Here is an 11926-nt window from a genome sequence, read left to right as displayed (position 1 = left end):
TTAAATAAATAAATAAATAAATAAATAAATAAATAAATAAATGTAAAAGAGACCTTCAGGATTGTCTGCAGAGTATTACACAAGTATGTTATAAAATATTACAAAAACTGGACCATTATATTAATGTATATATATATAACAAAAGCCCCCTGGATATGATGTCCCTAAGATGTTAGTTAACAAAGATCTGGGTTGTAGGATTTTATCTTTTTGAAGTATCTGAAGTGTCTAGGATGGTTATATATAGAGGGTGCCAAAAAAATATACACACACTTTAATAAAGGAAAAAAACTGTATTAAAATTGTAATATTTGATATATACCGATAACAAAAGATGAATACAAATCATGTGTATACATTTTTTTGGCACCCCGGTATTTGCTTGTTATTTCTTCTTAGTAAAGGGGGGAAGGAGAATAAGTTATGAGCTTATCATCCTAGAACCTGGCACCAAGAAGAGTGAACTTTCTCCTCAAATCACCCACAGGACAGAAGCAGCAGCTGCAGGTCACTGGCCAGCGCACAGCTGACCCCACCCAAGCCATGATCTCTTCATGGCCCCACCCCCCAACTCACCATCTTGCTGGGGGTTGGCCCTCCGCACACAGCCCGTGCCCAGGTCAATTCAATGACATCTATCGACCCACAGAGCCAAAGGTCCCCAGTGGCCCACCTGACCTGGCCCCACCCCACCTTACCATGGAGCTGCCCTTTCTTTGGGTGGGAACAGCCAAAGTCACAGCAGTCATACACTAAGCTTTTCCACTTATCATCTGCAAGCTGCCAGCTGCTGATGGTCCAGACAGAAAGACATGCCCAATCAGGAAGGTAGGGGGACAACAGTCTGCCCAGGGGAGAGGGCCTGCCCCAAACCCCAATCCCAGCATGGCCATATTAGCCATGTGGAAGCAGGAAGTTGGTTGGCCTCTCTGGACCTTCCTTTCCCTGGTTTACCTGTACCAGGGAGAGGCTACCTGCACTTCCAGGATAAAGAGTTCCCATGGTGTGGGTGAAACATCCTGGTACAGATCCAGCTGAGGCCTTTCGCCTCTCCCTAGTGCCCAAATTCCAGAACCCAGGGCCCACGCATCATGATGGCCAATGCTTTCATTTCAGAAATAGGGGATCAAGGCCCAAAAAGGGAAGCGGTTTGCCCAGTGTCCCACAGCTTGAAACAGGGAGTGCTCACATGTATGAGGACGGGTTGTAAAAACAGGATTTCCAGACGCTCATCCAGCAGATGACATATCTGGAAGGAAGAACACCAGCCCTGGGTGAGAAGGCCCCTCGGGGCTCCCATGGTCCTTGACACAGCCATCTGTGTTAAACTATGTTATGCCTCATCTCTCCCCCACCAAATGGGCACTGCAGGGAGGAAGCCAGGTCAGCCTGTGACTGTCACAGCCCCAGCCCATTATAGGCGCTTGACCTGTGGCACCTCTTCTGTGGCACCTCTTTCTCTGCAGCCACCGAGCCCAGGCTGCTTCTCCAGCAAGAAGCAAACAGCTCTGAGGGAGGGAAAATTCTTCTGATTTTCCCTTACGCACAAGTATTTATTTCCTCACTGCCTCCCTGGTTTAGAACAGGCACAGATTGGAACCCTTGTGTAGTTTCCACAATATGGCCCAGGTTAAGTTACAATTTGGCCAGACACTTGGATTCTATGTAGCTGTTCACTTTCATAGGAGAATACAAAGATGTATGTATCATCCTATGCAGAGAAATGTACTTGATAGTCAGTGGGGGGAAACAGGTCCTATAATGGCACATATAACCTTATTTTATAAAACACGACCTTAGCATATGCCTAAGTATTAGTGATTCTCTGAGTTTTAGGATTTTCATTTTCTGTTCTATAGATGAAGTAAAAAGTAACATTGAGAACAGCTCTTAAAAATGTGGCTCTCAGAAAGAGATGTATGGATTTAGGAAATTCTAGCAACATTTTGGGACAATCTCCAAGCAGTGTAAGCTGTCTTTGGTACATTGTAGTTCCCGTGACGACAGTATCTTACTGCAAAGAAAGGACAAACTCCAAGTAGCCCTAGGAGTTTGCATCCAGAGTTTTAGCATCCAGAGAATCAGAGGCCATGGTACCCAGGTTACACACACATACACACACACACACACACACACACACACACGTAATCACATCTATCAAGAGCTCTCTGGCCTTCCCAACCCCTTTGGGTGATCCTTGGGCCACACCTGATCCCAGACTTAATTGTACACATAGAAATGTGAGGCCGTGAGGGCCTCGTCTTTTGGTCAGAGCTCAAGCCAGATCCAGGGCTGTGGGTTCTAGGTCTCAGCTCTCAATCCCTTATCCCACTGCCATTCCCGGGTGTCAGGATTGCCAGAGAAAAGTATAGGACACCCAGTTAACTCTTTAAAGTTTAGTATAAATATGTCTCATGCAATATTTGGGACATATTTATACTAAAAAAATCATTGTTTATCTGAACTTCAAATTTAAGCAGAAATCTTGTATTTTTATTTGCTAAATCTGGAAACTCTATGGGGGGATCCAGTACCCCTTTCCTAGGCTGACCCTCAACTCTGCCCAAAGTAGCCCTGGAAGGGGAACAGAGTCACAGGAAGAGAATCCCCACACCTCCATCTGGGCCTAGGACATCGCCCTCATCTCATCCTCTTCCACATCATCAAACATGAGTCCTCCACGCTGAGCTGCAACACCTCACTATCCTGCCAGGACCAAGGGCCAGACCTGGGGCCCGTTGAGATGGGGACAATCAAGGGTGACAGGGACTCATCAGCTCGGAGAGTGGCCAGAACGAGATTCCTGGGAAGCCACGGAGAGGCTCACACTATGGGACCGTTTTGCTCCTTAAAACCACATTAAAGAATATCTGCCCCATTATTAGAATTTGGGGACAGATGTGTTCTGCCTGAGCAAAGGGCAGAAGTTTCAAAGTCAGCTATGAGTGACAAGACTCTAAGGCCACTGCAACCATCCTGGCTGGGAAAGACAGCCTAGGTGGACAGGTTCAGACCCAGGTAAATTAAAACCAGACACAAAAAATGGTGGGTCATTAACCACCAGTGCAACAAGACAGACCTCTCCAGGTGATTATACCAGAAGCTCAGCTACTGGTACGGTGGGGTACCAGTAGCTCCTACCCCACGGTAGGAATGAGCTCTCTGCCCTCCCTCCCTTTCTACCCGCAAGCCCACAGACCCCTAGTTGAAGACGAGGGTGTACTTCCTCTGGAAGCAGTTCAGGTATTGGCTCTGGGAGCCTACACACTCATCCACGTAGAGTTTCATGGCCCAGTGTAACACTGGTTGAATGCAGGCTTCTAGGACAAGCCACAAGTCTTCCTCATAGGGAGGTGGCAAAGCATCTGAGACAAGAGAGGGGAGAGGCCACCCCCTAACAAGCTTCTACTGCAGGCCTGTAGGTCACAGCCATAATTCCATTTATTCCTGAAGGGCCTAGAAGTGTTTGTTATGCCCATTTTATAGATAGGGTGATGGAGGCTCAGAGAGATGGTTGAACTTCAGTTCTCTTACCCTGGCCTCATCTACCAAATGGGTACACACCTGTCCCACCCAGGGGTGAAAGACTGAGGCCAGAAGCAGGATGGTGCTCGTGGCCCACATTCTGCCCTAATCCTTGGGCAATCCTCAGTGGTCCACACTCCATCCCCCACCCATACACTCTAGCCCGAGTCTCACCATGCAGTACCAGGAGGGCTCCTTGGAGGGGTCCTTCCGAGGGCCAGACAAGGTCCATGATGGGCTGGCTGCAGCAGAGGTGTTTGCCTCCTGTCCGAGGAGCAGCCTGGGCTGGGTGGCTGCAGAGAAAGAGGTGCCACAGGTCGAGGGCATCCAGTGGATCCCCACAGTCAGACTGGAGGACAAGCCCTGGCTAAGTTCCCCAGCGGGAGGTAGTAGGAGAGGGAGGACTGAAGGGAAACTGCTCAAATAAGCTTGACCAGCCCTGAGTTCCATTGCAGGCACCACTGAGGGGTGTTCCACACACCCTTTGTGAACCACATGACTGCCCCTATTACAGATGTGGAAACCGAGGCCCGAAGTCCTGCTACCATCTGCCCATGGTTATGTGCAGCTACCAGATGTAGAACTCAGATTGAAACTCTCCAGGAAGGGCTCTTCTAGAAATATTTAAAGGTTGGAGTTGTTATATGGCAAGATTCAGATGATACCAAATGAAAGCTGAGTTTACCTTAACCCTCTCTCTACTAATAACTGCTTCTTCTCTGTGTGAACAACTGGCCTCTGAGTAAGCAGACTCACTCCTACATGGCCCCCAGCTCATTCTTTTTACACTCTGGGTTCCTGACCACCTTGCCACACTTCCTCTCTGAGGGACTGTCTCGACCCAGAGAGCCTAGGACAGAGCAATTTTAAAAAGGAGAAAATTTTTAAGGCATCTGTTGAGTATTTGCTGAGCATCTACTACATGCCAGTCTCTGCCCTAGAGGCCAGGGGGGCAGGGTGAGGGTGGGGTCCTGCCCCCAGGGTGGCCTGGCTGGGGAGCCCAAGCTTCAAGAAGCAGGACTGTCCTGGACTCCCGGAGGGTCCTGCTCAGCCTGGGATGGGCTAAAAGGCTCCCCAGACACAGAGTAAAGGTCTGGGGAGAAGAATGGGTGACCCAGCGTCCTGGTGTCCTCGGCGCTCAGTGGGGGACAAAGCAAGGGACTCTGGGGAAGGGAGCATTGGGAGATGGGTCTGACTGTTGGAGGGCACTGGCAGAGTGACTCACAGGCCATCAGGATGGGAGTCCCCTCCTCCCTGTATCCCCAGGATCCCAAGTCTGGCTCCTGTAGCAGCCTAGGCCAGGTGTGGTGGGACAAGTTATCCTCCAGAGGACTCACCAGGTGCACGGCTGGTGGACGGATGCTTAGCTCAGGGGCAGGGAAGGCAGGAGGAGGACCCCCATCTATCACCCCAGCTCCCAAGGGAACCCCATTTCCCAGACCTTACCAAACAGCAAGATCAGGGCAACCCTCAGAAGCTCCCTGGGGACGGCCTAATGAAAAGAAACAAGTGCCCGCCCCCCACAAGCCTCCTTAAATAGACCCAGAGGAGGCTGGGGAAGGACCAAGCCTCACCTGGAGCCCACAGGTGAGCCAGAGCACAGCTGAGCTGGGCCTAGGCCACGTATTTCCATATTCCCCTACCTGTGCCCCCTACCTGCCTGCAATGTCCCCTGATTTTGGAGAAGCCTCCTCAGTCCTCTTCCCTCACATAGGATTTAATGATAGTAAGGGTCAATGCTGATGGAAGACTTACAGCATAAGGGACTTAATTTCTTTTATTATTTTTTAAAAAGTTTATCATGGTGACAATTGTTAGTAAAATTACATAGATTTCAGGTGTACGATTCTGTATTACATCATCTATAAATCCCATTGTGTGTTCACCACCCGGAGTCAGTTCTCCTTCCATCACCATATATTTGATCCCCCTTACCCTCATCTTCCACCCCCCACCCCCCTTATCCTCTGGTAACCACTCAACTATTGTCTGTGTCTATGAATTTTTGTTTCTCATTTGTTTGTCTTGTTCTTTTGTTGTTTTGGGTTTATATACCACATATCAGTGAAATCATATGGTTCTCTGCTTTTTCTGTCTGACTTATTTTGCTTAGCATTGTAATCTCAAGATCCATCCATGTTGTCACAAATGGTCCTATTTCATCTTTTCTTACCGCCAAATAGTATTCCATTGTGTATATATACCACAACTTCTTTATCCATTCATCTATCGAAGGACATTTTGTTTGTTTCCATGTCTTGGCCACCGTAAACAAAGCTGCAATGAACATTGGAGCACACGTGTCTTTATGTATAAATGTTTTCAGATTTTTTGGGTAGATACCCAGGAGAGGGATTGCTGGGTCATATGGTAATTTTATTTGTAATTTTTTGAGGAACATCCACACCGCCTAATTTTTTTAAGGATGATAATGGTGGCATTATCACAGGCTCTTATGCATGTGACACCACACAATCCTTACCAAAGTGCCTGGCACATACGTAGTAAGAGCTCCATTCATGTTCTCCTTGGGTGTCATTTCCTAACTCTTGTCTATGGGGAGGGGGGACCATGATTCTGTAGGCTGCTGTACAGCAAGATGATTCTGTCTGAGGGGCTGAAAGGGGCTCATGGAGCAGGCACCCTTACAGCTGGGCCTTCAAGGCTGGGAACAGAGGGAAATGGGGATGGAGAGGGCATTCCTGGCAGATGGCATGGCCTGAGCAAAGCCACAGAAGGTACATTCCCTGTATACCCACGGAATGGGTCAGCGGAGGCATGACTGTAGGTGCAGGGATGTGGCATGGTGAGAGATAAGCCTACCAAGGCCTGGAGGTTCTGAATGCCAGATTGAGGTGTTCAGACTGGGTCCTGGCAGCTGTCAGAATAGAGGAGGCACCTGGCGAGATGCAGCCATCAGCATGATCAGTTTAGAAGTGACTTTTAAGTGACTTTTTGCATTGGTCACTTAAGGAGTTCCCAAGATTTTAGTTCGTACAAATAGTTCGATCACCCTTAGATACACATCTAATAATCATCCAATTATTTCCTGTAAATAAATTCTCAGGAGTGGAATCCCTGAACCATATAATTGGCGTACTTTATATCTGGGTTAGTCAGTGACGGAACAATTTATTCGTTCACCCTTGAGTAATGTCTCTTGCTACATTAATAATACCCAATGTTTGTGTAGTTCTCTCTGTGAGTCCCATGGCTAAATACTCTGGAGCCATTTCTCCTGTAATCCTCACAGCAGCTTCAGTGTGTCAGACCAGTGGGTCCCCATAGCTAGACTGGAGGACAAGTCTGTACAATGAGGAAACCGGTTCAGAGAAGTTAGGTAATTCGCCCATGGTCACACAGCCTGTAAGTCAGCTCTGCCCCTGACTGTGTAGAGAACTATGGGCAGGAAGGCAGTAGGCATGGAATCAGTACTGGGTTAGGGAGCAGAGGGGTGGAGAGGAGGGTGGGAGGGGAAAGTTGAAGGGTGTGGAGGGGGCTATGTGAGCTGCGCCAGTGACGCCAACTCCAGGAAGCAGGGACCTAACCAGGATGTGGTTGTAACGAGTAAACGAGATACATCACATGAAGCACTTAGCATAGGACCTGGCACACACTAACAGACACTGTTCTGAATAACCCTAGGGGAAATTTGAAACAGCCAACAGAAGCACGTTGGGAGGTGCTGCCTCCTTATGGCCATGATGAGCATTGCATAAAGGTGGCCACCGAGGGACGCACCTCCCAGCATGCTCTAGGACAAAGGCTGAGGATGGGAAAATACTGCTCTCCCCCAATCTCAGCAGGGGTGTGCTGCATCTTCCCAGGCAATGGAGGAAGGGTTAGTTTGGAGGGACTCCAGAAAAGACTCCCAAGCCAGCCCCTAAGGGGCCTGAGGCTTCCTTAAAGGGGTGAAGTGAGGAAGGGTGTTTTGTGGTGGAGGAGGGTGGCTGTGCCGGCAGGAAGGAGTAGGGGCGAGGCTGAAACGAAGTGCCCCAATTGGAGGGAACAGTGTATGAGAAAGCCCAGTCAAGAGAAATGCTCAATCCAAGAAACCAAAAAGGACGGCATGGCTGAAATAAAATTGGGGGTGGGGGACAAAGACGGGGTTGTCCAGGTCAGGCAAGGCTCTGAGAGCCACCACAGGAATCCGGACTTGGTTCTGAATATTCGAAGAAGTGGTTGGCCAGATAGAAAAGCTTGGAAGGGGGCAAGCCCGAGGCTGCTGCCCTCATCCAGGCCTGGAAGGGACAGATAGGAGATGTGCTAGCAAAGCCTTGGAGACAGAAGCTACAGGAGTAAGAGGGAGCAGCCAGGGAGGCGAGAGAAGGGTCTGAGCCGAAGTATCGGGTGCTAGGGTAGCAGCCAGGGGTGGGAGGAAACCTGGAGCCAGGGCTCTGGACAAGCAGGGGCTGTAGCCCAGGCGGCCTTCTCTTCTTCCTCTATTGGGAAAGGATAGAGCAGACCAGGGCTGCATCTTACCTGTGACCCTATAGGCTGTGAGGCCTCTGCCAGGTCACTTGGCCTCTCTGATCCTTAGAATGTGGGTCTGGAAAGGGGACTAGTGCTACTGACCCATCTCCCGGGTTAGCAGGAGAGCCAGAACAGTGGTGCGCTGGTAAATGTTTAACCACTGGCTCCCCGGGGCAGGGAGACCCTGATTTGTTGATCTCTGTGGTGTAAATATTCCCATCATGGCCTACGGCAAGCTACCCAAGTAAGCTCATGGTACACAGAGTTGAGAAGCAGTGTGTACACTACAAGAAGGCATGTCCACCAAATAAATACAAGAGATGTAAATAACCTCAAAAGTATAGATAACAGTTCAATCTAGTAAAATAATTAGGAAGCAATAAATTTTGATGGGGTGGCCAGTTGGCTCAGTGGTTAGAGCACAGCACTCATAACACCAAAGTCTCCGGTTCAATTCCCACATGGGCCAGTGAGCTGCGCCCTCCAAAACTAGATTGAAAAAAAAACAAAAAACAACAACTTGACTTGGAGCTGAGGTGTGCCCCCCACAACTAGATTGAAAAACAATGACTTGACACAGAGCTGATGGGTCCTGGAAAAACACACTATTCCCCAATTAAAAAAAATAAATTAAATAAATACATTTTGAATATTTACTACCTGTGGGGCTTTTATTTATTTATTTTTTGGCTTAATTGTTTTTTGAGATATAATTGATATGTACATCATACTAATTTCAGGTATATAGCAATGATTCGATATTTGTATATATGGGAGGGAACAGTGTATGAGAAAGCCCAGTCAAAATGATCACCACCATAAGTCTAGTTAACATCCATCACCACACAGAATTACATTTTTTTTCTTGTGATGAGAACTTATTCCTAGCTTTGTTTTCTTATATAATGTATTTAAATCTAAGTTTACATTGTTTATTTTTTTATAGTGTTTAACTTTTAATAATGGCTGTGTTTAACCAGCAGCTCATGAAACTCCTGAGATATTAACAATTGGTTCTGGCCCCTGTGAGCAGCTCTAGCATACCATGCATTGGCCCACAGCAAAAGAATGTACAAAGTGGACCTCCAAGTGGGCCCAGATGTCAGGCACCAACCAGAAAAGGCCCAACCTCTGCCCTAGGGGGCTGCTGGGCCGTTGAGCAAACATTAAAGAACAGAGAAGCACCCTGAACCCAGGCAGGCCACAGGTTTGCCCATCACCGCTCCTGCCCAAGCGCACCTGTGGCAGACACAGGCCCTGCTCATGTCTAAGGGCATCACCTCACAGGAAGCCGAACATTCACCCCTGTTCTGGGGGCCTCGTTTCCCTGCCTCAGGAAAATCATGAGCACTGAAGTCATTGGTGAACATCTCTTTATTGGAAAACTGGTAGGTGCCACGGGCTCCTTAGACCCCGCTGTCCAGACCTGTGGCTAAACATGCCACAAGGCTCTGGGCCCTGAGTCAGCAGCAGTGAGTGATGGTTGATGCAGAAGCCTACGCCAGGGGGATGTCAACACCACTATGAGCAGAAGCTCTGTCATCAGCATCAGTGAGCCAGGGAGACGTCTTGGTATGAGGGGCAGAGGCTGGTCAAAGCCCAGAGGGGCCAAAAGTCTATTCCCAACATACCTCACACTGCACATTCTAGGCCAAGACACTTATGTTGATCCAGCCGGCCATGGGGAACTATTACAGGAGGGCCAAGCTCTTTTGCAAGTTAATCTGAGCCACTTTAAGCCTCAGTTTCCTCACCTCCCAGGCAATTAAGAGAAGTTACGTATATCGAATGCTGGTTACAGGGTAGGGCATACAACACACCTTTGGTCAATGTGGCTCGCCTGTTTGTGTCCCTGTGGAAGGAACAGGCCTTCTTGGCAGCATTAGATGGGAACTTTGGGTCCGAGACCAGTAGTTGGCAGTGTACATAAATCTGTGGTGGGGACCTAGGAGATCTAGGCTGAGCAATCTTTGGAAAGTGGGGGGTGAGGGGACCCAGACCCTTAGGACACTCACATCATCAGGAATGTTGATAAAACTGAAGCCTTGGAAGGAGAGCTTCAGTCTCTCGGGGATATCTCGGGGCAGGAAGTGGGAACAGGCGTCCTGGCCATGCACCAGACTCAGGCCAGGAAGGCTCGGGCCAGGAGGTCAGCAGAACCCAGAGAACAACCCTGAAATGGGGTCTGGTCCCAGCCCTGCTTCAACACCACCGCACAACATCATTTGTTGAGAATTCTGCATGTCAGGCACTGAGCTAAGCTTTGCCTCATTCAATCTACACAACAGTGCTGGGAAGATTCTGACACTATCCCCACTTCACGGAGGGGCTCCAGAGGCCAAAGCGCCAGTAAAGGGTTCTTGCTCCCTGACCCGGAGGGGACCACCCAACAACTCCCAGAGGGCACCAACTGGGCATTTTTCCCTTCTAGCCCTGGAAAGGTTCTCAGCCCCTGTCCCACCCTTCCCAGAGACACCACCCTTTGAATAGTCTCCTACCTTGCCCCCTTCCCTAGGTCCAGTACCCATGATGCCTGGTGAGGCTGTCGTGCATAGGCGCCACTGCCAGATCCTGGCTGGGGCTGGTGACATACTTGTCCCCATATAGCTGTAAGGGCTGATGGGAGCTACCAATCATAGAAAATTCCACATGGAGGTTAGAGCCCAGGAAGATGGTGCTGGTGTCGGCTGGGTCTGGAGCCTCCAGCACGGCTCCATCCTGGGCTAGAAAGAAAACCAGATGGGGTTGACATGAAGCCAAGACAATGAAGGGTTTGTCCACGGCCACACAGCAAGAGAGAAAAGCAGGCAAACCAGGGCCAGGGCACTTGAAGCCCAGTATCCTTCCGACCCAGCCACCTGGCCCTTCCTCTATTCCTGCTCTCACCAGAACAGGAGGCAAAGGAGTCCCTGAGCCAGGGGCTCCCTTTCCTTTGTGTTATTGGTTCTGCTCAGCCGATGTCCCTTACCTGTAGCAAGGGACGAACCAGGCCAAAGTTGCACGCTAAAGTCCGGATGTCCATCCCCAGCCAGGAAGACAGTCCCTCAAGGAGGCTGGGAAGTTCCGGGCTAGCAGAGAAGAAAGTAGGGGCTAATCTAGAAAACACAGAAGGCCCATGACAAGTCCCCCAGGGCAGTCCAGGCAGGCATGAGGACAGGAGAGAAGGGGCCAGGGCAATTCAAGGATTCCCAATTCAGGCTCCCAGGTGAGCACACCCAGCTCTGCGTCAGGCGCACACCAAGGGGCTCATGAGGTCAGTGCCTGCTGCCCCGCTTGCTGGAGGGGAAGACCCCACCCAACCCATCCTTCTTCCTCCTGTGGGACCTCCAGGAGTAAGGGCCCAAGCCCTGGACAGTGAGCTGGGCAGTGCTCACCACCAGACTGTCCAGTTGACTCGATGGCCATAGGCGGCAATGGGGGTCTGCTCCGAGTGTCTAGGTGGGGATGCTTAGACCATGTTTGCGAAGAATCTTCCTGAATATCTGGGGGGACACTAGCTCCTTACGATGGTGCAGAAAGCCAGAACAGGTACAACCCCAGCTTGGCCCTTGCCTGGTCGTCATCCCCCTTCCTGGGCCTGTTTCCTCTCTGGGTCCTGTTCAAGATCCCTGTCTTGCTCAAAAACCTGTTTTGCTTTGGAGAATGATGTGCTAAGTTGCAACTGGTGGTTAGACGACGGGGCATTCCCTTCGGTGAACCTGTTTCATTATCTGGAAAATGGGGGCGTTACTTCTACCTCCTCATGGGGCTAATTGAGGATGCAAAGAACAATACAAGTCGAGCACACATGTAAACACAGAGATGATGAATGGTGAGTACATCATACTCCTGCTTACCCAATTCTGTAGCAATCCAGGCCTCTGCTTCTTTTAGAGCAAGGAGCTGAGATTCAGAGAAGCTGTGACTTATCCAAGACCACAGAGCGAGT

Source organism: Rhinolophus ferrumequinum, chromosome 25 (genome assembly GCF_004115265.2).
Source record: "Rhinolophus ferrumequinum isolate MPI-CBG mRhiFer1 chromosome 25, mRhiFer1_v1.p, whole genome shotgun sequence".
Lineage (NCBI taxonomy): Eukaryota > Metazoa > Chordata > Mammalia > Chiroptera > Rhinolophidae > Rhinolophus > Rhinolophus ferrumequinum.
The sequence above is the reverse complement of the archived record's forward strand: the minus strand, read 5'-3'. Positions refer to the sequence as shown.